This window comes from Cucumis melo, chromosome 6 (genome assembly GCF_025177605.1).
Source record: "Cucumis melo cultivar AY chromosome 6, USDA_Cmelo_AY_1.0, whole genome shotgun sequence".
Taxonomy (NCBI): Eukaryota; Viridiplantae; Streptophyta; class Magnoliopsida; order Cucurbitales; family Cucurbitaceae; genus Cucumis; species Cucumis melo.
Genome location: NC_066862.1, coordinates 34511063 through 34538233, shown reverse-complemented (window position 1 = coordinate 34538233; position 27171 = coordinate 34511063). Strand labels below are relative to the sequence as shown.

Here is a 27171-nt window from a genome sequence, read left to right as displayed (position 1 = left end):
CTCACATAGTTGATACCCAAATGATCAGGAGTGACCCAAGGGATGTGCAAATAGTTCATGAATACTTAGACGTGTTCCCAAAGGAATCGAGCAGACTACCACCCAAACACTACAAGAAATCTGGCCTTTAATGTCGGTTTAAAACCGACATTAAAGGCCTTTAATGTCACTTGGCGATCGACATCTTTGTGAGCGTTATTAAAGGGCTTTAATGTCGGTTGGGCTTTAATGTCGGTTTATAACCGACATTAAAGACATCTTTAATGTCGGTTATGAACCGACATTAAAGGCCTTCAATGTCGGTTATAAACCGACATCTTTGAAGGTGTTATTGAAGGCCTTTAATGTCGGTTCATCTTTAATGTCGTTTTTCCACCGACATTAAAGATGTCTTTAATTTTTTTTAACCGACATTAAAGCTGTCTTTAATGTCGTTTTGAAACCGACATTAATGATGTCTTTAATGTCGTTTTTTCAAATTTATTTTTATTAAATCCTTGCATTATTGTCCATTTTGTATGACACCAAATAGTTAAAAATGAAATCTTTTACTTGTACATATACAAAATGAAATCTTAATAATGTGTACATTTATATACAACTTGGATCCAAACACAGAAATTATGAAGCTTAATTATTACACTGGTCATCCTTTGAAAAAAAAAGAAAAAGAATATATTGAGAGAGCAATAACTAAAACTGCAACTAATAGCAAACTAGAACGCTTCACAAATGACTAACTTCAAGATCTTGTCACAAAGATGAGGGTCTGGCTAATTTTACTCACTTGCAACCATTTCTTCTATTGCAGTCATTTGTTTAGTGATAACTCCCTGTAAAAGACATCAAAACAGAAAAACCTTGTAATCCAAAACTTCGAATGAATTATAAATTTGTTGTTTTGTTTTGCACATGCATTTGTGCACTTCCGTTGGCAGGTGCACATAATGATGTGAAAAACAAATGCAACCCTAAACAGAAGAAAACAAACTTTTACCTGTCTTGTGCAGCTCTAGATTCAACAGAAAGTGCAACTTGCCAATCATTAAACAAATTAGGATACTCCTCTGGATCAGTAGCTACTTCCAGAGCTTCCTCTATCATACCTCGTGCTTCCAAGAAACGGGCCACACTAGCAAAGAACAGGATCAATTATCATACACCAAACTTTACTAGACACCAAAAGTTTGAGTATGACAACAAGAGCCCTTGGATATTCAGAATATTTTAGCACGTAAGGAGATAGTAAATACCCAAGAAGTAAAAAAAAAAAAAAAAAAAACGAAACAGAAAAGAAAAAATAAAAATATTTCAGGTACAGATATCCCATAAATTTCCATATGGTTAAATACTATAAGATTTTCCATTTAAAATATTGTCAAATGTTGGGTGTTGAATTAAACATTCAAGGGGGAAACTGAAGAAACAAAACACAGAAAGGGAAAAGGAAACAAACAACACAAATGAATCTCAGACTGCATCAGAACTTGCAGGAACCATCCACAACCATGGAAACAAATAATGGGGCAGTACCTTCATATCCAAACTATCCTAGCTTATCATGTACAAGCTAGGCTAGAAAGCAAATATTATTGAACAGCAAAATATTCTCAACACTTCAATGAAAAACTTTAAACTCTTTGGACTATTACCTGTTACGATGCTCCTTGGGAATTGAAGGTAAGATTTCGTTGGCTCTTTCATAGTCCCCACGCATTACAAGGGTCTTAACACTTCAATGTGTATCCAACGACACTGCATCACAATAAATACCACCAAACTTCTGAACACAGCTCATATCGAATCAAGATTCCATGACTCTACGAAAAGGACTACAGTTTCCATACTTGAACTCTTTGTCTATCAAATAGACCCGACTTTGGCTGGCAAGATATCCAAGCAAATACATGGGTCGATCCAAATGGAACATTGTGGTTACCTGAAATTATGATGTTATTTAACAAGTATTCTTACATTGTACTTCAGGATATAAAATGATGTATCACCACTATCAGCCCAATAAAGGTTCTGGAAATACTTAATTAATCATAAAAGGAATTAGAACCATATTGTAAAAGAAATGGAAAACCAGCTAACAAATGCAAAATGTACCAACCTTCATATTTACATCAATACGACGGATCAGTCTGCCCTCTGCCCAATCATAGAAACATATAAAATCATTGGTACACATGGCTAACAGAGTTCCTCCATAGATGTGCTCGGCTAACAATGGAACAACATAAAATAATGATAGTTCCTTACTTTTCATGGATGTACAGACCACCTAAGTAGAACATAAGTTAGTAAATAGAAAATATAGGAAGAATCCACTAATAAATATAGCAATATTATAAATTATGTAATTCAAACTCTTAAAAATTAAGAATCAATATTATAAAAAAAAATTTATAAATATAGCAATATCCATCAACTAAATATAAACTTGTTAAATTTGCAATTTTTTTTACAAGTTGGTACCAATCACAATTACCCTAAAATTGGTAAACAAGAGAACAAAGAAATGAATAAATAAATGATGGCCTATGTACAACAATCTATGAAGGAAGATTATAGAGTAGTCAGATCTTACAACAATTTTCCAAATCAATTAGTTAATAGTTACACAAAACAAAACAGAATCAGTCCCACTCCATTGGAGAGTTTTTGCACACAAGACCCAAATTGGAATTTTCAATTTTTATTCAGAATAGTGTTCAGTTTTAAAAAGTTTGGCTTTTGAATATTTTTTCATTTAACATTTTCTCTCACGTTAGTCAATGTTAAAATTAATTGACAACAAACTTTTATTTGATGACTTTAACCTTTTTATACTTTAACCAATTGAATTATATTCAAGTGGTAAATAGTCATTAAATTTGTGAAAATTTAAAGGTATCTAAGAGAGAAAACTCAAAACTTAGACCGATTTCTTGTAAATTTGGAGGGGGAAAATTCCTTTCTTAGATGAGATTATTCCTCCTCAAAATTTTTGCCCATTTAGTACCAAGTACAATGGGTTGTAGGGTTATCTCAGCTAGTTCTAACAGTCTACAAAAGTAAGGGACTAAACTGAAAACGGTAAAAATATAAGGGGGTAAGTTGAAACTTCTAAACAGTAATAGCTGAGTGGAAAAAATAATGAACCATAAAGAATTTACAAGAAACACGGTGGAAAATTCTGATTAACCAAAAGGGGTTGATACTTTCTAACCTCAATGCATAATATACCGCCATAACCAAAATCATACTCTCTCCATCAACTTCCGTCCTCGCCCAACCTTACCGCCATCGGCACTCTCTACATCGCCATCGCCATCACTATCGCTAACCTCTTCCACCTTCCGCACCCCCTGTATTTCAGTATCCACCTTCGTCACAACAATCGGCTCAGATGGCTGCGCGCGGTTGGCTGCTACAGGTCTGGGAGATGGAGGATTAGCGAAGGCGACTTCTGTGCCTGCGTATGATCCATACCAAGTCACAAGAAGAAGAGGCTTACCTGGACCTAACTCGAGTGCCTGCGTATGGAGACCGATTTCTTGTGCTTGAGATCTGAGGAAGGCGACGGCGGAGGCGTAATCGGGATCTGGATGTGCGGTTTAGATTCTGAGGTAGCGTTGAAAGCGAAAGACCAGAGAATCTTGATCGGATTCATCATCAACGTCCTGCGAATGGCTGAAAGAGAGAGAAAATGAAAGGAGAAGAAGATAAAGAGTAACTGAAAAGAACATGGGCTGTGCCAGTGGTTGCGGTGGTCAAGTAGTTCAAGTAAGTGGTAGAGCCGGTCGGAAAGTGATGAGATTGAGCAGCTATCGAAGAAGAGAGGGAAGAAAGTGATCGAGATTGAGAAGGGTGAAAGAAATTTGAGAAAGATGAAAAATAGTGTGGGGAGGGTTTGAGAAAAGAGTAAAGTAAGAGAGAGAAAGTTGAATTTTTACAAAATTAAAAAATAAAAATAAAAATAAAATAAAAATGGGCTTTAATGTCAGTTCTAAAAAAGCAGGGTGTTTAATGTCGGTTTTAAACCGACATTAAAGCTCTATCTTTAATGTCGATTTAAAACCGACATTAAACATCCGCCTTTTGAAAAACGACATTAAAGCCCATTTTTTATTTTTTTCACCTGACATTAAAGACTAGATTTCTTCTAGTGAAAAGGAAAATTAATTTCATAATTGAAGTTGTGTGTTAGGAACAACACCCATCTTTCAAACCCCTTACCGCATGACACCAAATGAGTTAAAAAAACTAAAAAACCAACTAGAGGAATTGTTAGGGAAATGACACATCCTGCCTAGTAGTTCACCTTGGGGGCCTCAGTCATATTTGTAAAGAAGAAAGACGTATCAATGAGACTATGCAATGACTACTGACAACTAAATAAGATCACAAGTAAGAATAAATACCCTTTACCGTGAATAAATGATCTCTTTGATCAACTAAAGGGGGATTCAGTATTCTCCAAAATAGACTTGCGTTCAAGCTACCACCAACTGAGAATTAAGGAGTCAGATGTGCCTAAAACAACCTTTAGAACGTGCTATGGGCATTATGAGTTCTTAATGATGGCTTTTGGATTGACCAATGCCCTAGTCACTTTCATGGATTTAATGAATCGAGTATTTTGTCAATATTTGGATCGTTTATTATCATCTTTATGACAACATTTTAGTATATTCCTGCGATGCAATAAGACATGCGAAACACCTACGGGTTGTGTGTGAATTTTGGTTGAACCAAGTGATGCTCCTTTGACATAGCATACCCTCAAAAGGATTAGAAGTGGATTTACAAAAAGTTCAGGCAATCGAGACTTGGGATCATCCCAAAATTGTTTATGAAGTCTGGAGTTTTCTAGGCTTAGCAGGCTATTATAGGCGTTTTGTTGAAGGGTTTTCCAAGCTAGCCCTTCCTTTAACAACACTCACAAAGAATAAAGTTTGAGTGATCGCATGATTACGAGGGAAGCTTCCAAGAATTGAAACAAGGCTTACTACTATGCCCATCCTCACACTACCTATGCTCGAAAAAGGTTATAAAATCTATTGTGATGCATCTCACCAAGGTTTGGGATACTTTGTGATGCAAGAAGGAAAAGTGATAGCATACGCATCTAGACACTTGAAATTGCATGAATGTAATTACCCGACAGACAACTTGGAATTGATAGCCATTGTCCATGCATTAAAAATTTGGCGACACTACCTGTTTGGAAAAAAGTGTAGCATCTTCATTGACCACAAGAGTCTGAAATACATTTTTTATCAAAGGGAGTTAAATTTGAGACAGAGTTGTTGGATGGAGCTAATTAAGGATTATGATTGCATGATTTCATACCATCCTTGAAAGGCTAACGTGCTAACCAATGCACTAAGTAGAAAGAACCCAACCAAGAATTGTGAGTGAAGGATAGCCTTACTGAGGAAATTGAGAGGTGGTCAAGCAGTTATAGAAACAGGTGCAATTGGAAACTTAATAGCACGTTTCTAGATTAAGCCCACTCTAGAAGGGAAAATTGTTAGGTCGCAAAGCGAAGACCCTATGTTGGAGAAGATAGTCGAGAAAGTAAGATGTGAAAGACAGACAAACTTTGCATTTAGAAGTCATAGCGCATTGTTAAAAGATTAGAGATTGTACGTCCCGCGAAATAAAAAGTTGAATGACAGTATCTTAAATGAAGCTCATAGTTCAGCTTATGCGATGCATCATAAAAGTACTAAGTATGCGTCATGAAATAGTCGTATATGTGACCAGGTGCCTAATTTGCCAGCAAGTGAAACCTTAACATTCAAGATTAGTGGATTGCTATGTCCTTTACCTAGTCCTGAATGGAAATGAGAGCACATAACTACAGATTTCTTATTCAAGTTGCCTAGAACACCGAGTGGCTCTAGTAGAATCTGGGTGATTGTTTATACTTAACATCAAGACAACGTGATTTATTTCCATAGAGCAAACTTTTCCTTTGAAAAAATGACTAAACTATATGTGGATAAAGTTATAAGCCAATTTGGAACTCCAATGTCTATAGTTTTCGACCGAGACACACGATTTACTTTGAAATTTTGGCTAAAACATCAAGAAGCCTTAGGAACTAAATTGCATTTTGGCACTGCATTTCACCCACAGACGAATGGTCAGTCTAAAAGGACTATTCAGACACTAGAGAACATGCTAAGGGCTTGCGTCCTACAGTTCAAGGGGGGCTAGGATGATCAAATATCCCTAATTGAGTTCACTTATAACAAAAACTACCACTTGATCATCCAAATGACTCTTTTTGAGGCGTTGTATGGGATGTGTTGTAGGACTCTCGTATGCTAGGAAGAAGTAGGCGAGAGAAAACTCTACGTGTGAAAGTATATCTCGGTAAGGTCGTTAGAACAAGCACTAATATGTTTAAAAATGAAATGTAACTTGCTAAGGGTTTGATGCTTACCAAGATTTGCCTCGAAAAAAAATATTTTCAAATTTACCCTTACTTTTTATCGTAGCTTGACAGTAAGTAGGGGTGTCGAACCCAAGGGAATGGTTGCAAAAAGAATTTCTTGAAATCAAGGTTGATAGAAATGTTGCTAGTAGCAAAAGAAAAGCATCAAAGAAAGTATAGAGAACATCAAATTGAACCAAGAATCAAGAAAATTTGAGATGTAAATTCAATTCACAAAAAGAAGAAGAAATTAAACTCTTATGAGGAAAAAAAAGGTGATGGGCAATGAGCATTACTCAATTCTTATTATCAAATTAAAAGAAGTATGAAATGATCCTTTTTGCTTTAAGTGGATTCTTGATCAAGGTTCTTGCAAGATCAACTTGCTTGGTTCTTGCAAGAGCTTTGATTAAGATCCAAGAAAAGAGATAACCACCATAAGCATTTATTGTATTCTTGCAATAACAACTAATGTCTAATTTTTGCTCTTAAAGAAAATCAAAGTATATTTCATACATTTTAGAAAGAAATTTCAACTATGATTTAATTGAATTTAATTGTGCACATAAAATTGATGCAATTAAATAATAAATTGCCAAGAACAAGGTGATTTTCCTAAGCATTAAATAATTTCAAGATTTGACATGTTTGATTAAAAACAAGAAATAAATTGAGTTTTTGTGTAGATAAGGATAATCAAATCAATCTTGCATTAATTTTCTAAACAAGGAGTATCTTGCATACAATTTGGTGAATGAAGAACAACTTCAAGAATTAAATTGCAAGGAACACTTGTAATCAAAAGAAGGAAATATTCTTGGTTCAAGAAAATTAATGATTTCACAAAAACAACAAGAAATTCAAAGATTCAATCATGTCTAATTAATAAGAAAGTTACAAATAAAATTCTCCAAGAATTTAAAAAGCCCATTCTCACTTACCTCTTGGAGATTAGCCTTCCATTGAAAAGAGATTGCTAGAAATTAATTGAGGGAAGAAGAAAGGTAGAATGTGAGGAGGAATTTTCTAGAAAAATTGAGAGAATTTTGAGAGAATATGAGTTTTTTTTTGGTGAATTGATGATGGATATATCAGAAATTAGGGAAAAATGGGCTTATATAGAAAATATTTGAAAATAACTATCACCAAGGCTCGAAATTACAACCTCTCACTCGCACACATGCTCCAATTGACGGAATAATCAATTATTTTTTGGATTTTTGCTAAATATTTATGAAATTACCACTAAAATTCTATATATATAAAAAAAGGAAATGCAGCACTGAAGACTCGAACTCGGATGTGGAGGAGGCGTGGCAACTAGGAAGTGACATGTGATGAAGGGAGACTAGTGGGCAGACAGATGAGCACGTGTACAAAGTTTTGAATAATTCGGAATTTATTTTGCATTTGGTGAGTTTTGAATCAGTGACATCTAATGCACGCGAAGGGCATGATCATATTTGGGAGAAAGAGAAAACTAAGTCCATGTTGCATCGTTGCTATAAGATTCAAGCACGCATGGAACCAACAACTTATAAGCTATGCTTGCTTGTAGAGCTTTCCATAATTCATAATGTCTTCCACGTCTCCATGTCGAGGAAGTATATACCAGACCTCTCGCACATACTCCAAGAACGTCCTTTAAAAGTAAAAGAGAACCTAGCCTATGAAGAGGGACCTGACCCTTACGTATAATGGACAGAAAAGGAACAAATTTTGAGAACGAATGTGCTCTCCATGGTTAAAATTTTGTGGGAAAACCATGACATCATAGAAGCTACTTGGGAAATGACTTTTTGTGAAATCAATGGGGCTAAAAACTTGATCGTGTGGCTGGTAAAGTTAGCTTTGGAGCTTAGGAGAATAGTGTTGCTTACATTGGTATTTAAATTTACATGAACAGTCATTGATCCTAGTCATTGCATACTAGATGCTCTTTATGTATCTCTTCATCATGTAACTCCTAAGTTCTTATTGAGTACAAGTTTTCCTATTGCTTGCCCAAGTATAAGTGAAACAATAGGTTTACCTGGGTGATCCAGAGTCGAACACAGGGGATTGATATCAAAGCTTAGTTCTAGAGTTCACTAGGCGTTTAGGCATTATAAAAGAATAAACAATACAGTGTGGAAGAATGTAAGTTTAAAATATACCTACTTATCTACACTACAAAATCTATAAAAAAGGGAATTAAGATGGATGCGAGATGAAGTTGTGAACTAACTTGCATAAAAGAAGGGATGAAGGAAAATCTATGCATTACCAGAAGATTAAGCAATGAAAGAACCTTGATGCGATATAACATTGTTAACTAGCTTATGATTAAGGCGAGCGCCTCTCAGTGTCTTTAAACAACACACTTGCTCTCCTCTCGGGATTCAAATGACCAAGCTGCATTAAGCACGTTATATCTAGAACAATTCACTTACAAGACTTATAGAGCTTTGCATTTAAGGGTGACAACCTTGCGGCGTCACATACCTACACTTATTTCCTTTCGGGATAAAAATGCTGGAAGTCATCTCGCCAAGATAGAGTTTGTCTCCAAACTCCTCCTTGCGTGCGTTAGTCATATCCTTGCTACTTAGCCTCTAGGGTAGTTGACAATATACATTGGACAAGTGATGAAAATAGCTCAGCTAACACGATAAGAAATATAAGCTAACATTCTTATCAAGAACTTATTATCAATCTTAAACTACAAATAACACAAGGACAAATAAATAGTAAAGAGATAGAGGATTGAAACTGATGTAAATATGCAATGTATGAAAGAATATAGGTCTTCGACCACTGTACAATATGAAAAAATACATTACAAATAAATACAAAGAATAGAAAGAATAGAAAGAATAGAAATGACATTACAAGTTAGGGGAAGATAAGAATGGGCTCTTCTTCGCTCAACCCTCAAGCTTTCACTTTTAGACTTATCGGAGAAGATGAAGGAATGTTTTACATATGGTGGAAATGATCTTTTCCACCACTCTCTAGGGTCAGGCCCCTCGGGCACATTGGTGGTCCTTTTAGATCTCCATGTCTGGTTCACAGATATTTGACTCTTGACACAGACAACCTCTTTTTTCTTGATGAGTCCTTTATGAAAGGATAAAAGCCCTACGCAGCGGAAATTTAACAAGGGACCATAACCCAAATTTAATTGGAACTTAAAAATACCAGTACATTGGTAAAACCTAATTTAATTATGGCTAAGCATGCTTTCAAGAAATATTACAGAGAAAAAGAACATACGCACGTTGACGACTCTAAATCTACCAAATGTCAATTTGGGGCCCCACCACTTGAAAACCTTCATATTTTCCAGATTGAGATGGTTTGTGGGAACCAAATTGGAAGGAGGGAATTATTAGAGAGAAAAAAAATTCAGAGAGAATCGTATCTTACGTACGTAGAAGTCACAAAACTGTTCTGTGAATGCGTACCAGTATCTCCCTCGAGAGAAAAATGGGAACGTGGGAAAACCACCTACGTTCCCTATTAATTTAATAAATTAATATTAATATTAAAATAAATAAATAATTTAATTAATTAATTAGTATTTCATTTAAATCATATTTAAATGAATATCTCTCGCATATCTTATAGTTTTAATTTAATTAAATCAAATTAAACCAAACTATCAATTATTTCTCCAATTAATTAATTTATAATTAAATATCTTATATTTAATTTAATCCAAATTTGAATCATATTCAAATATGAATTTCTCTCGTAACCTATAGTTTTAATATGTATCATATACACATTAAATTTTAACCTATAGTTTTAGTTTGAATCTAATTCACATTAAATTAATATTTGAACTTATTCAAATATTTTATTTTCTCATAAATTAATTTTGAATCATATCCAAAATTAAATTTATATATTAAAGTCTAATTAAAATATAAACTTTATATTATAATGTATCACCATACATTATATTAATTTCCAAAGTAAATTTGAACATTTCAAGTTACAACCAATACAATTAAATCTCATTACCCTTTATGAGCTAGGAAGAGGACCTAATGAACCTACAAATCAGAAGCTAAAACGATATAAGATTAATTGACTAAACTCATTAACCACATTAATCAATATTCGTTAACTGTGTGTACACTCCACTAAAGACTCACAACTGAACTCTTCTCACTGTAGATATATTTCTGTGTCCATGGATATAGACCAATACTAGTAAGTTAGTCCTTCACAAGTATTTATAACACCAGCTGGGTCAAATTACCGTTTTACCCCTATGTTACTTTTAGTCCTTAAATACTAGTATTTCTCTAATGAACAACCTGTTTATGGTTCAACCACTAAATAGAAATCCTTTCATGCCATAGAGAGGCTAGAACCCTTTGTTCAAATCCTTGCGACACCATTTAAGGGAACACTTATCTACTTACCCTAAAGTCGAGAAGGAGTGAATTCCATCTTGTGTGATTATGTTCCTAGCTCTCCACTTGGTCTTTTCCCCAAAATGATAAGCATATTGAGTCGGCAATCTGACCACTCTCAACCATACAAATCAAAGGATAATCCATCACAAATATGAGTTCATAATACACTCAAGATTAAGACTAAGTTACCTAGGTCATCCTAATGATAGAAACCCAACTAGTTGACGAAGTTACATTTAGTGATTACTATTTCGTGGTTCGTCTTATGCAAACTCATTGCATAGGATACCTTTATTCGCATGTCGCCTACATGAACAAGTTAGATTAATGCGTTTGTATCAAATACAAAGTGAGCCATATCAATATTGTTTTCAGGATAAGGTACCCAGCCTTAAACCTATACTATAGACCCTTTAAGCTGATCTTGAACATTGTTCCTTGTATGTCTCTACATACTGTTCAAAACTCATAAAACAACTTAGGATGTTAGCTTATCAGATTTAGGTATTAAGACAAAACTAATAACTCTTGTTGAAATTATAATAATAAAACACTTTATTAATAACGATCAATGTATTATATTTACAATCTACGAGGTTTAGGACATTAAACCAACACTTCATATCAGCAGATTTAGGCAGAAAATTTAATCTTTTGAATATGTCAGCGCTGAAAACTATTTCTGTGTCAAGTCTTATCAACTTTAACTACCACTTTTGGTTTCTAATGAACCTTTTTTCGCTTACTGATATGGTTTTCTCGCCCAGTCTTTGTGCAAGTTTCTCTGTGATTCACTAGTTTCTTCTTTTCTTCATAATCCTGCGTTAAGACACTAAAAATAGGGTGAAACATGCATAAATGCTCATGTAAATTGTATTTCCAAATATTTATGAATTTACAACATAAGCTACGCATTTTGACACATTTCTTATGTGTTTTAATCGCGTAGTTCTGACTAAGAAAACATTCCTAGGTTTAAAATGAGACAAACTTAATACTCAAAATACCCTTGTTCATTTTTCACAAGAATCTTATTTTCAATTTTCAGAAATGGCTAAAGTTTCCAAAGAGTTTTGAATCATTTTATTTGGAATAAGAATGTTTTTTATTTATTTATTGGAATGTTTGGTGCTGAGTGGGAAATCATAGGCACTCTATGAGTTCGTTCCTCTCCTTAACTATAACTTTTATCGCCTCTTATTACTCAACTCTCTACATTTTTCTTTTGAGGCTTTGCTTCTTATTTTTGGCAAAAGGAGACAACATAGAAGTTGTTATTTTTAATTGAATTAAAGAATGACAAAAATTTTAAAATTTTTGCACTTTTTGGCTTTGCTTTAACTTTTGTTAAAATGCCTTGATAGGATTTTTAAAAATTTTCAAAAGCTTTATCTCAGACTTAACACACCCCAAAATTTAGAGGGTAGCAATGTCCTCATTGCTAAAAATGAATGATAAGCTTATTCGCAGAAAATATTACAAAAGAGGTTTGAGGTAAAGTTTGCTCGTCTAATAAACTTTAAAATTGTTTCCTAAGTAAGTTTTTCCAACAAGCTAAACACTTGAATAACAAATGAAATTGTATTTCACATGGTTTATTTAACTTAAGTTATCATTGAGACGCAAGAAAAAATTAAAGTACTAAAAAGCGGTAATAAGAACTAAACGCATAATAATTGTGTCAAAGTATGTACTTGTATTGAAAATATCATAAATACAAGGAACATAAATTATATAAGTGAAAATTAAAAATTCACAAAAAGAAGAAATATACAAAAATATAGAAGAATCATCTTTTAAAGTTATGACAGTGGAGGTGGTGGTTGTGGTCCTTGTGGTGGTGGTAGAGGTTGTTGAATCCTCCTAGCTCCAACTGTAGGATCAAAACACGTTAGGGGTCTTACTATGTTCTATGGAACCTGAGGTACTGGAATGGTGGTACACAGTAACAAGTGTTGATATCTTAATAACGCGGTAAATTGTGTGTCACACCTTGCAGCAAGCTCCTTTATCAAACTAGTCATCGTTTCTCTCTATTCCCTCATTGCCTCGTTTTGTTCCCTCATTGTCAGAAGTTGTGTTTGGAACTTCTAATTCTGAGTTTTGAGTTCCATCATTTCTCCCTTGAGTTGATTTAATTATGCCTTAGTGTTTACATTTATGTTGTCCACCTTCAACTCTGAATCACTCAATTGTCTTTGACTTCGCAAATGCATATTTTGCAAGTTGCTTTGGCACTGGATTATATCTTCAATTCCATTCTTCATAGGCTTGCATATAAAATCATCCATGAATTTGAATATATAGTCTTCATCAACTTCTTCTTCGTCTCCTCTTATCGCATCTTTCCTCTGTTCTGCTTGCGTAGAAGTTTTTAGAGTTATTTTAAGCGATGAGGGGAGGTGTGTCTTGCCATCTATCTTAGGGTTTATTTCTTTTTTCTCTTGGAGTCATTAACTTCCTCCTCTAAAAATTCTTTTCTTTTGGGGATAGAACTGGGCTTCCCTCTCCATTGTTTTGTTCTTTGAACACGTCGTCAGTAAACATAGCAGGGTCTAAAAGGGAATCTTGGAAGATATCCTGATTGGTTTCTTCAGGGCTCAAGGGTTTATTTTGGCTGGTTTAGTTGGCGACAAAGGATAAAGATTTTTTTTTGTCGTGGGGTTGAGGTTCCTTCCTTGTTTTATACATTAACGACAAAGTTTTTATTAGAATCTTGCCTGGGTGAGGAAGAGGTATTTTGGATTTTCTAGGTCGAGTTTGACGATTTGGATTTTTCAGGAGGTGGCGGCGTTTTGGACTTGGTAGAAGTTTGAGAGCTAATTTCTTTAGAGGATTTGGATTTATCGGGTGAGGTGAGATTTGTGGTTTTGGGCTTCTTCTTCTTGAGACTCTTCAGCAACGCGGACGATAAAGTTTCCTTAGATTGCTTGGCCTTTTAGGATTTCCACTTGTTCACTCCTTAGACCTCATCCTCGCCTTGGCCACTTGCGTTTTAGTGGACCTTCTTCCTCGATCTCTTCTTCTTCTTTATCATCAACTTTTTAACCTTTGATTTACCATCTTGTTTAGTTTTGAGGTGTTTTGACTTAGCCTTATTTTTGTGGATGGCTATAATGCGGTGAAGGGTTGAGGAGGAACAAACCCCATCCTTCACCTCTACTTGAGGAAGATTATCTAACGTCGGATATGCCTTTAAGCATAGTTTCTCAATTAAGTATGTGTGGGAAGGGTTAAGGAGGAACAAACCCCTCGTTATGATGTGCTCGTTTATTATCTTGCCTATGTTCATTAGAATCTCCTCCATTATGTAGTATACCACCATTATCCTCTACATGGAGATGGTGCTGTCATGGCGAGTAAGGATGATCTTCTTCTTCGCGAATACCAACTAGATGTTGGCTTATGTTTAGGTTGTGCCGGAAGAGCTGGTACTTTCCTTTTGGCGTTATATCTCATTTTTTCTGGACAAAACTACTCTCTTCAATGTGTCTTTTAAATCTTGTTCTTGTGGGTTTTTGAAAATGACATGCCCTATTTCGTTGGCCTCTAACCCAAAGAGCTCACTGATTGCGTTTAGCCCAAAATCTACTTTCTACTATTTGGCCACAACGTAGCATTCTTCTTTGTTGATATATGATTTTGCATGTAAGTAGTCTATTTAAAGAGCATTTTACAATTTGTAAAAAACTTTTGTCATTTTTGTATAATTTTGTTTTACAAAATTATTTTAGAAATTTTTTTCCTCTCTTCCAAAAAATTCTCAAACCTAAATTTTCCACCTCAAAATTCCATCTCTCTCCCATATTCCTTCACCTAATTGGGTCCCACAACTTAGTTATAAGTCTGAAGAATAGCGAGTCAACACTATTGGTGGTCCCCACACTCAAGAACTTTTGTCTTTACCGACGTAGAAAAACGTGGGCAGAGCTTCTGCCGAAGTTTTTTTTTTGCGTGGGCATGCTTTGTGGCCAAAATTCCATCGTCTTTTCCTTTGGCACACGTTGTTGATGTTACGTCATCAGAATTGTCCATGCTAATTGAAATCATTGGCAGAAAAGACATTTTCACCCACAAAAAATACATCGGTATAAAGATCTTTTTACCCATGATCATCATCGTGTTGGCAAAAATAAACTTTCTAGCCACATTTGTTTCGTGGACAGAAGTTGTTTCTACCAACGGAAAGATATTTGTCAACAAAAATTTTTTTCTCCCGAAGCTAAATTCGTGGACAGATAATAGTTGTTTCTTTTTTTGCCCATGCACAAAAGCAGAAAACGTCACCAGAGCTTTCTAACTACTAACATATTTCTAGCAATACAAAAAATGTGGCCAAAATGATTCTAAGTTTTTTCACATTTATTATTAATACTGTATGCTTCTAGATAAATTTTCAAATATATAATGAATTTCCTAGCTATTACAAAATATATTGAACATTGTAACAAAAAATTTAAAAATGAAAATATTTTCAACCATTAATACTTTGTCAAAATATGACAAACCATAATTGTTTAGTGTGTCAAGATACATGAGCTATATTAATTTTTATTTTTGCATACCAAATGAACAAAAAAAATATGAAAGACAGAAAAAATGGTTAGCTCAGTCAGAAAGTCTTCAAAGAAATTGTCATTTCCCACTCCTTTAAACTACATATACCTGTAAAATGTACATTAAAACGAATAAGAACATGTTAAATCTTAACCTACTTGTTTCAAATGAATCAAGTGTCAAAATAAATAAAGTACAATTACATTTGAACCCATTAAGTGTACAAAAATGACCTAGTTTCTTTAAGACAAAAAAAGCCTCATATATGATTCAAACCATCAAAAAACTTAAAAAAATGTCCTAAAAAGTGTCGAAACCGACCAACCTACAAACAACTTAGAGTAACTACCAAACTCAAAACCAACTACAACATACATATAAAAGATGTCTACGTGATAGTTCAACAAAACATCCAAAAAGCTAAAAGAATGTCATATTCTTAAAGTGAAGGTTCAAACACGATGCAAATAGGCTAAGTGTGACTTTTAAACCCAAAACTAACCTAAAAAGTCCCCAAAAAGTGTCTAGGTGACCATTTAACACTTAAAACAATAGTTACATGCCCCATGTGTGACTTTGAAACTAAAGTCCAACTAAAAATGTTATAAAAAGTGTCTTAACTTTTAGAGCCGACCTACAAAACAAGTTTCAAATGCCTAAGTGTAATCACAAAACACAAAACCAACTACAATAAATCTAAAAAGTGTTTAAGTGATACTTCTACAAACCATCCAAAAAGCTAAAAAAATGTCATATGCTTTAAAGTGAAGGTTCAATCAAGAAGCAAATGGCCTAAGTGTGTCTTTAAACTCAAAACCAACCTAAAACAACCCCTAAAAATGTCTAGGTGACACTTCAACTCTCAAAACAACACTTGCAGGCAAAATGTGTGACTTTGAAACTAAAGTTCAACTAAAAATGTGCTAAAAAGTATCTTAACTCTCAAAGCTGACCTACAAAACAAGTTTCAAATGTCTAAGTGCAATCATAAAAGGCAAAACCTAAAAAAAGTGAAGGTTAAAAAAAGATGCAAATGACCCAAGTGTCTAAGTGTCTAAGTGATATTTTTACAAACCATCCAAAAACCTAATTGTTAAATGCCACGTGATTGGCTACCCTAACTGCAGAATAACCACAAAATATTTTAACTCAAGTATAAAATAAATGAGAAATTTATGGCCAATTTACTCGCCAACATATGTTAATCCATAAAATAAATCCATGATATATAAGGATATCTATTTCGTTGAATGAAGTGCTTCAGCATCTTTCCGCTTCTGCAAAGAATAACATTAGAAGAGTAAAGACAAAAAAGAAGAGGAACTGAATCACTGATAAACATATTGTGGTGATGTTCGTAGATGAAACTCTGCCAATTAAGTACTTCTTTAAATGTTTTGGTCACGGGTTCCATGATTTTGTCAATAAGTAAATCACGAAGGCCCTCTTCATTTCTTGTAGGAGCTTCAACTTCAAGTTGTGTCCTTATTGCTGAACTTTTCTCGCCTGCTTCATTAAAGATAGATTGTTTTCTTTTGATGAGTGGGTCATATACAATAACCCAGTGTTCCATTCTCTTTCGTGTTCATAGGCACTTTATCCCCTTCAGATAGTTCAATCACTAGGACATCCTAATCTGGCCACACATGATTTAAGTTAATGGTTTTGGGGGGATGGTGTATGGCTAGGCGACAAAGAGTTTTGTCGTGTTGGAGAGGTTTAGGAAGTTTGGTATTTTTGGGAGGGAGGAAGGTCGTCATTGGACTAGGATGAAGTTGGGAAGTCAAGGAGGATATTTCGAGGGAAGGATGAAGGAGAATGATTTTGGTGGTTATAGCTAAGTGAGGGCTTCGCTGGCTGGGGAGATAGGCAATTTTTGTGGTAGGGATGATTTTGGTGTAGAGGAGGTGATATGGTTTCATCATTGGGAGAAGGTGAGAGATTTTCTTGATTCTCGAGAAGATTATGCGGGTCACTTTTAGGCGAGGGTGGGAGGTCTTGAAGGCTTATAGATTTGGATGAGGAGGGGGTTTCTTCTTTTATGACTTGCTTGGAAGTTAATTTACTTCTTTTTCGATGTGGAGGGTCATTCTCAGATGCTTCTTCCATTGCTGCATCAACTTCCTCTTTTGAGGTGGATGCATTCTTTCTTTTTAGTGGCAAAGGGGGCAGGGAATTGTTTTCTTCATCTTTTTCTTGCACCCTTGCGTTCTTCAGTGCCTTTAGCCAACAATTTTCCTTCTTATTTTGATGAAGATTTATCACGCGATTGAGTTTCGTCAAGTTGCATCTTCCCCCCAATCATATTAGTCTCTGAGAATCTCGCAAAGGTAGGGAGATACTTAAGACATATCTTCTCTAGGATAGTGGGAAAGGGATTGAGGCGTTTGGGTTGTTCCATCTAGGCGAAAAGTGCCCCTTGCATTATAAAGCCTAAATTGAATGCCTGCTTTGTGAGGTTGTCACAGACCAGCAGCGTGTACTCAATTGACACCGTACTATCATGATTAGTGGGGATCTTGATGAAAAATAACCACACATTCACTTCTGTTGTTAGTTGATGTGGGTATAATTGTAACCTCCCCGTAGGCGTGCTTTCCCTATCTCCGTCTGGCCACAGAATTACCTTCAACAATCTCTTCACCACTTTCAGTAGACTTAGTAATGAGTGGCTGGCTCAACAATTTCTTTACCAATCCTTTAGTAGGCTCAACAATCTCTTCACCAATCCTCAATGGCCTAACATCCGAAAGCAGTTCAACTTGCTAACCACATCAATCTTCGTAGGGTCTACTTTTAATCTCGTGTTGGAGATCTTGTGCCTAAGAACAATCCCCTTCGTGACCATGAAGTGGCACTTTTTCTAGTTCAAAACGAGTCGTGTCTCTTCACATTTCCCAAAACTTCTTCTAAACTACTCAAGTATTCTTTGAAGTATTCCCTAAAATTTGAAAATTCGTCCATGAAAATGTCAATTGATCTCTTTAGGAAGTCTGAGAAGATAGCCATTATGCACTTTGGAAGGTCCCTAATGCATTGCACAAGCCGAAAGGCATGCGCAGAATGCAAATGTGTCGTAAAGACATGTGAAAGTAGTTTTGTGTTAATCTTCTGGTGCAATTATGATATGTCTATATCCAAAATAATCATCAGGAAGCAATAAAACTTCTTTCCAGAAGCCTGTCCAATATCTAGTCAATGAAAGACATGAGGAAGGGGTCTTTTTTTGTTGTCACATTCAGCTTGCGGTAATCCGTGCAAATCCTCTACCCATTGACTGTTCGCTTTAGAATCAATTTATTCTTCCCATTCTTCCCAACATTCATCCCACCTTTCTTTAAAAAGCATTGAACTCGGCTAACCCATTCACCTTTTAAAAAGCAAAGACGCCCGTGTCAAGCCACTTGATTATCTCTTTCTTAATGACTTTTTTCATCCCGGGGTTCAATCGCTTTTGAAATTGAATGGTGCCCTCTTGACCCTCCTCTAACCTGATCTTATGCATGCAGTAGGATAAGCTTATTCCTTGAACATCCTCCAAGGTCCATCCTATCGCCTTCTTGTGGTGTTTCAGCATTTTCGTAACGCCTATTCTTTTGTGGCATTCAAGTAGGCGACGATGATGACAGGTAGAGTGTCATTCTCCTCCAAATATGCATATTTCAGATGGTTGGATAAACTTCCTTACACCAGATACGACGTTTACTTCTTCCAAGATATAATTGGGGTCCTCGTCTTCAAAGAACTCTTCAACGCTAAACATAATCCCACCCAAGGAATAATGTAACACCCCATAAATTTAAGGAACTTATTATGGGTATTACATTAAGTGGAATTGGAAGTTATGAAATTTATTTGGTGTTTTGTATTGAATTAATAAAATATATATACATGGGTGTGTCTATTTAATTAAAAATTTTGAAGTTTGGTAGAAATTGTTATTAATCATGACATGAGAGCCCAGTATCCCAAGTTGTTCAAAGATCAGAACTTTCGAGACTAAAGTTTCTTAAAGGATGGAAGATTGTAATGCCCCCAAAATTAAGATAATTTTGGAGTTAATTATCTTAATTTTTGTTTAATTAGATTTAATTTATTGGGCGTTATTTTGAATTCATTTAATGAGAATTATTTGATTTTGTGAGGATTGAAATTAATTAAATATTTGTTGGATGAACATTTAATTAATTAGAGGTTTTGGCATATGGCGTTTGTTGAGATTTTGATTAAATGGTAGGTTAAGAGGATTAAGTAAAGTTGTGGATTTTTAGTGTTGTTGAAGTTGAATTAAATTAAATAATTATGGATGTTATTTAATTAAATTGTAGAGTGTTTGTTGGAGATTTGATAATTATATGTATACATAGAAATATATATAATTATTATGTGAAAGAAAAATATAATTATATTTGTTGAAATATAATTATTTAAAGAAAAGATAGTTGTATTTTGGAGAAAAGATATTTATTAAGGGAGGAAAAGGAAAATAATTATATTTTGGAAAAATATAATTATTTGTAAAAGGATAATTATTTTGGAGAAAGATAAATAATAATTAATTATTGTGGAAGATAATTAATTATTTTGGAGAAAGATAAATAATAGGGAAACTATTATAAATGTAACAAAACACCAAACTATTTACGTCTCGTGTAACAAATCCCATAAAATTAGCCATTTTTAAATATTCCAGGTTTGCCCTTCCATATTTCTTTCTTTTGCGATTCGTCTTCCTCCTCTATTTCGTCTTCTCTATTCTTCCCTGCGATTTCGTCTTTTTTCTTTCCTCTTTTTCTTTTCTGCGATTTCTTTCCATTATCTTTCTTATTTTTCCATTCTTTATTTACGTCGTTTAATCTTTCAATCGTTTTTCTTATTTTCCTCTTCTTTTTTTTTCGCTTCAATTTCTTTCCATCGCCTTTTTGCTTTTTCTTTTCTTTTACACATTTGCATTTAGGTAACCAAATCTAAACAACTTTGTATAAGAGTGTGTAAAAAAAAAAAAAAAAAAGCAAAATCTAGAAGATTGTGTATAAAGAATCTTGAAAAAAAAAATCATTTGGATTGGAGTAGCCAAATGTAAACGTTCGTGTAAAAAAATTAAACGATTCTATAAAAAAATAAAAGATTGCATATAAAGAATCTTGGAAAAAAATCATTTAGATTGGAGTAGCCAAATGTAAACGATCGCTTAAAAAAATAAACGATTGTGTAAAAAAATAAAAGATCGTGTATAAAAAATCTTGAAAAAAATTCATTTGGATTGGAGTAGCTAAATGTAAACGATCGTGTAAAAAAAGTAAACGATTAAATAAAAAAATGTAAAAAAGTAAACGATCGCATATCAAAATAATTAAAAAAATCGTGTACCAAATTTAAAAAAAAATCATTTAGATTTGGGTCCCAAATCTAAACGATCGTGTAACAAAATTAAACGATTGAATTGAAAAACTCATATCTAAACGATCGCGTATAAATTGTAGCCATATCTAAACGATCGCGTTATAGTCATATCTAAATGATCGCGTTGTAGTCATATCTAAACGATCGCATTGTAGCCATATCTAAATGATCGGGTATAAACTGTACTGATATCTAAACGATCGCGTATAAATTATAGAGTTATTTTGCCACTTTTTTATATTCTTGAAAAGACTCCTAAATAATAATTAATTATTGTGGAAGATAATTAATTATTTTGGAGAAAGATAAATATTGATTTTAGAGAGAAGTTGTTATGATTGGGTAAATATGAAAAGAGAAAGATATGGATTTATTTAAAAAAAAAATTAATAATTATATATTGAAATATAATTATTGGGAAAAAAGAATGTAACATCCCAAATTTTTAAGGATTTTTTATTAATTATGTTAAATTATTTGAGTCTTATATTAAGGATTAGAGCCAAAATTTAATGGTTGTGTTAAGATAATTCATGTTGGAATTTTATGAGTGATTTATTGGAAAAGATTTGATTGACTAAAGGGGTCTTTTCAAAGATATAAAAAAGCGGAAAAGTATTTATACTGTATAAAACAATTCTGAAAATGGAAAAAGCCTAGAGGCTCACCGTGTAAAATACCAAAAATGCCACATCAGCAATGCGCATAATATATTTGGTAACGCGATTTAGTACACGATCGTTTAGATTTGTTTTTTCAATTTTATCATTTAATTTGGTTATACGATCGTTTAATTATTTGGGTTACACGATCTATAGATTTGGTTACATGATCGTTTAGATTTGGCTACCCCAAATCTAAACCATTTTTTTTCAAAAATTGGTATAAGATTGTTTAGATTTGACTACACGATCGTTTAGATTTGGCTATACGAGAGTTCCAAATCTAAACAATTTCTTTTTCAAAATTTGGTATACGATCGTTTAGATTTGGCTACACAATCATTTCCCCAAATCTAAACTTTGTTTTTTTTTTCAAAATTTGGTATAAATGATTTTTTTCAATATTCTTTATACACAATCTTTTAGTTTTGGTTACCCTAATTTAAATCCTAACCAATTTTCTAAAGATTCTTTATACACCATCATTTACATTTGGTTACCTAATCTAAACATAAAAAATAAAAGAAGAAAGACGATAGGATGAATGCAGTGAATGAAAAAAAAAAAGAAAGAGGAAGAAAAACCGCACCTAAAAAAAGAGAGAAAAACAAGAAAGACGATAGAAAGAAATAAATTTGGTTACCCCAATGTAAAATAAAAAAATGAAGAAATCACATCTAAAAAACAAGAGTACAGAGAAATACGATAACAAAATCGTAGAGAAAAAGATGGAAGGGCAAATCTAGAATATTTAAAAATTGACTAACTTTATGGGCTTTGTTACACGGGCCGTAAATATTTCACTAGTTAGTTATATTTAGGAAAGTTTCCCTTGATTAAAAGAATTGAGGATTTAAGTTAATTTGAGATTTTGGAAGAAAAAGTTGATTTTGGTGTAATTGGATTTAATTGAGTATATATATATATATAGATGTATATATTTAATTAATAATTTGGATTTTTGGTGGAATATGATATTAATTATTTGGTATTGCATAAATAATTAAACCAAATAATTAATATGAAAAAGTAAAGTTAATTATATGACAGAATATAATTATATTTATTTGGAAAAAAAGATAATCCATGAGGAGAGAGTTGATTGATTTGATTGGACGAAAAAGATTATAAATTTACTTAGAAGAGAGAATGATGGTTTAAATAAATATATATTTTTATTATATATTTTTGGTGAGAGAAAAATAATAATAATAAAGAAGTATTATTTATTATTATTATTAATGGTTATAAATGCATAAGATTTTGTGCATTTAAGGAATTTACTTAGGAAAGATAATGAAAATAAATATATATGTATATTTTGGTATTATACGTATATCCTAAAAGGAAAAGGAAAAGGAAAAGGAAATAATAATAATAATAATAATAATAATAATAATAATAATGATAATAATAATAATAATAATAATAATAATAATAATAATAATAATAATAATAATAATAATTATTATTATTATTATTATTATTATTATTATTATTATTATTATTATTATTTAGGTCTATAAATAGCATTGAAATGCTTAAGTTGGAAAGAAAAGTAAAAAGAAAAAAAAAGTTCTTCCTCTTCTTCTCTAAGATAACCCTCTACTGCCGCCGTCTCACCAGTTTTAGTTATGATTGGTCTCTTTGGAAAAACTTGAAAATTTAACGTGATAAATTTTTCCATCAAAGATAAGAGAACTTTTTTAACCTCCATTTAAGTAACCTTGGTAAGCTAATGAAATTAAATTAATAATTTGTTAATTCAATTTTGGATCTAGTTGATGTTTTTTAAAAGTTCAATTGGTTAATTTTTGAAGATTTAAATCTTGGATTTTTCCCAATGAAGATTGAATTGGTTTCAACCCCATTTTTTTTAAGTTAATTAATTTGGGAGAATTTTAGATGATAGCCAATTGTTAATTTCATTAATTAAGATACTGAAATTTCTTTTTATGATTAGGATCAAATTAATTAGAGAATTTTTACTATCAGCTAGGGAGTACTCCGTTTGGCTAAAATCTCTAGGTAAGAGATTTTCCTACTAGACCTTCGAACTGAAGTTAAGAGCTTGCATGTAATTTTCCATTATGCATTGATGTAACTAAGATGCATAATGTGTTGATGTTGATGATTAAGGATGATGACTAATATTATGTTTATGACTGGTAGTATGTTGATGATGATGACTGATTTATGTAGGTGATGATGCATGACATCCTAATCACATGATTAAGGACGTTAAGATTAATATCCATGCCATGTTTATAATGTTTATGATATGCTACATGCTATAGATGAGCATTCTGTTAACTTTATCTATTAGAGTCATACCCACATAGGTGTCCCTCGGGATCACAACCTTTTTATGTCTGTGTAGTCCGACGGGATCACCAGTCCAGTATGAGATAAAATGTATATGAGTGACTCGACGGGGTCACTCCCGATTGTCTTAGTGTTTCCTCCGGGTCCATTAAAGACCAGTTTGTCCTAGGTGTTCCTTTGGGTTTACCGAAGACCAAAGATATTCCTACTGAATTACAGATTGCACGTGTACAGGAACGTGCCAGTTAAAGGGTACTACTCTACATGATTCTAATAGGAAGTTAACAAACACTTAGTAGGACTAGTAGTGGGTCCCTTACTGAGTATATATTTATACTCACTATTTCTATGTTTAATCTTTCAGGCAAAGGTAAAGGTAGAGGAAAGCTAGCGTGCGACAGAGAAGGATCCGTGACATGCCATATAGGGACTCAGTTTTGCTTCCGCGTCTATGTATCAGTGTTTCAGTATTATGCTTTTAATGAAAATTTATTCTTCCTCTTTTCGAGAAAGTGTTACTTGTATTGTTTCTTTTAAACCAACTTAGTATAAAGAGTTAGGTCGTTACAAATAATCCCACCCCAGGAATTTCATTGCAATGTAGTTCTTGTCATCCACGGGAAACATCATCACGTTGAAAACGTTGAATTTGATATCTTCACTGTTAAATCGCATTGTCAACTCCCCTTAATGGGCATCTATGAGGGAATGACAAGTTAACAAAAATGGCTACTTAAAAATGATTGGCACCTCTTAATTAGCTAAGTAGTCCAGAATGATGAAGTCTGCAAGAAATAAGAATTTGGCTACCTTCACCAAAACATCTTCAAGTTTACCCTCAGGCTTTGCAATCAATCTATCAACAAATAGAAGCCTCATATGTGTCGATTGAAGCTCGCTTAACTCTAATTTCTGGAAGATAAAAAAGTCATCAAGTTGATGCTCAATCCAAGGTTGCATAAAGCACGACCTAGATCCATTTCGCCTATTAAACAATGTACCGTAAAGCTCCTAGGCTCTGCCATCTTCTCAAGTATCCCATTTTTTAAGACGTCAGTTGTTGCTTGCATTAGAGTGTGTTTCACAATCATTAAACCTTCTTTTCTTCGTTAAGATGTCTTTCAAGAACTTGACATAGGAAGCCATTTGCTTTGACGCATTAACAAAAGGGATGTTGATGTGAAGCTACTTTAAAATGTCCAAAAATGTATAGAACTATTGATCGCCTCCTTTCTTCTTTAGGCGTCCAAGAAATGGAGAAAGCGACAAAGGATTTAAGCTTGTTGCCTAGGTAGATGATTTGTCGCATTGTTCATCTCACCTTGTATTCTCCACCTCCTTGTTTGGCACGTTATTATTGTTCAATTTCAAGGTTGTATATGGTCAAATTCCTTCTGCTTCTCAGTGTCATAGCATGACACTTTGATTTCCCAGATCCTCTCTTGGCTTAACGGAGAAATCACTGACCAACTACCCTTATTGTAATTCCAGATTCTTGATAGATGTGGTTTGGGATTGTAGGACACATTCCTTTGCATGTATTCGCGAAGAAGGGTCTCCATAAAGGAGGATGAGAATGGAGTAGTGGTGGTGGCTTATTGATCGTGAGGTGTTGAATGGTGTGGTTATCAATGTAGTATCCTTGGCGATAACTAGGTGCTTCGCGCGATAATTTGCTTGACCACCCTCCCTGCCGCCTCTAATTGTTTTGCTCTTGGCCTCCCAAACTGAAGTTAAGGTGCTCTCTCCATCCCGCATTGTATGTGTTAGAATAGGGGTCATTTTTCTCATATGCGATGGTTTTAGTATTTAATGGGCATACATCATTGTTATGAGGACCTTCGCATCCCACGTATCCTAAGTCAGACACCTATTATGGCGCATAAACAGAACTCCCCACTATGTTCACTTGTGATAACGTCATCGATTGCAGTAACTTGTTCATCTCGACAACTTGTCCTTGAAGTGCCACCATCCTATTTTTGTCCACTCCCACATGAATCTTTTCTCTACTTCCTCTATTTTCACTATTCTCTTGTCGTGAGCCAAAACCATCTTCTCACCATTCTTGACTATTCCAAAAACTTTCTTGTTTGCTCGAACTTAGTGAGGTAAAGTATATTTCATTCTTCATAATGTGTCATTAATTCAAGACATTCAATGCAAAATACTCCTGTCGAACACTGGGAATTGATATCAAATCTTTAGCTCTAGGGTTCACTAAGCGTTCAGGCAGTGTAAAAGAATAACTATACATTGTAACAAGTGTAAGCTTAAACTATATGTACTTATCTACACTAGAGAGTCTATAAAGGAAAATCAAGATGGATGTGAGATGGAATCGTGAACTAACTTACATAAAAGAAGAGGTGAGGAAAATCTATGCATTACCAAGAAAATAAGCAATTAAAACACCTTGATGCGACATAACTTAGTTAACGTGTTTGGGATCAAGGTGAGCTCCTCTAGAAGTCTTTAAACGTCACACATGGTCACCTCTTAAGATCCAAATGACAAAATTGCGTTATGCAAGGTATATCTAGAATGCTTCACTTACAAGACTTATAAAGCTTTGCGTTTAAGGGTGATAACCTCTTGGCGCCTAGTACCTACACTTATTCTCCTTTTGGGATACAAATGATGGAAATTATCTCGCCAAGGCGAAGTTTGTCTTCAAACTCCTCCTTGTGCATTTTAGCCATATCCTTGCTACTTACCCTCTCGAGTAGTTGGCGATATACACTGGCCAAGTAATAAAAATAGCTAAGCTAACACGATAAGAAATATAAGTTAATTTTCTTATCAAGAACTTATCATAAGATTTAAACTACAAATAACACAAAGATGAATGAACAGTAAAGAGATGGAAGATTGAAACTGGTCTAAATATGCAATGTAATAAATAATATAGGCCTTACGCCACTGTACAATATGAATGAATACATTACACCGACATATACAAAAATGGAAAGAATAGAAATGCTAATACAAGTTAAGGAGAAGATGAGAATGGGATCTTCTTCACTCAACTTTAAGCTCTCACTCGTTGACTAACTGGAGAAGATGTAGAAGACTTTCCAGACGGTGGAAAAGATATTCCTTCCCACCACTCTCTAGGGTCTGACCATTCAAACTGTGATGTGGGTCCATTTAGACCCAGATCGGACTATTTTCTTGATGGTGATGGAGTCGTTTATATGGACAGGTTTTGGTGGGAAATCTAATCTTTTGAGCATGTCAACGCCGAAAGTTGCTTCTATGTTAAGTCACATAAACTCCATTTACCACTTTTGTCTTCTAGCGAACCTCTTCTCACCTACTGATATTGTTTTCTCGTCTAATCTTCGTGCAAGTTCCTTTGTGATTCCTTAGCTTCTTCTTT

At 33.9% G+C, this 27171-nt stretch overlaps 2 long non-coding RNA genes across 3 annotated transcripts; both read right to left on the bottom strand.

Moving 5' to 3' along the window:
* Positions 1–532: 532 nt before the first annotated feature.
* LOC127149788 (uncharacterized) lies at positions 533–2000 on the bottom strand. Its single transcript, XR_007821474.1, has 4 exons — positions 1848–2000; positions 1653–1755; positions 998–1132; positions 533–833 (listed from the first exon to the last, which is right to left on the bottom strand). It is a non-coding gene; the product is annotated as an uncharacterized LOC127149788 (long non-coding RNA).
* LOC127149789 (uncharacterized) lies at positions 1997–3922 on the bottom strand. Of its 2 annotated transcripts, none has more exons than XR_007821475.1 (3): positions 3733–3922; positions 2117–3678; positions 1997–2028 (listed from the first exon to the last, which is right to left on the bottom strand). It is a non-coding gene; the product is annotated as an uncharacterized LOC127149789 (long non-coding RNA). The 2 variants fall into 2 exon arrangements; XR_007821476.1 differs by lacking the exon at positions 3733–3922 and having other exon boundaries at positions 2117–3423; positions 3503–3725.
* Between the last annotated feature and the right edge of the window lie 23249 nt (positions 3923–27171).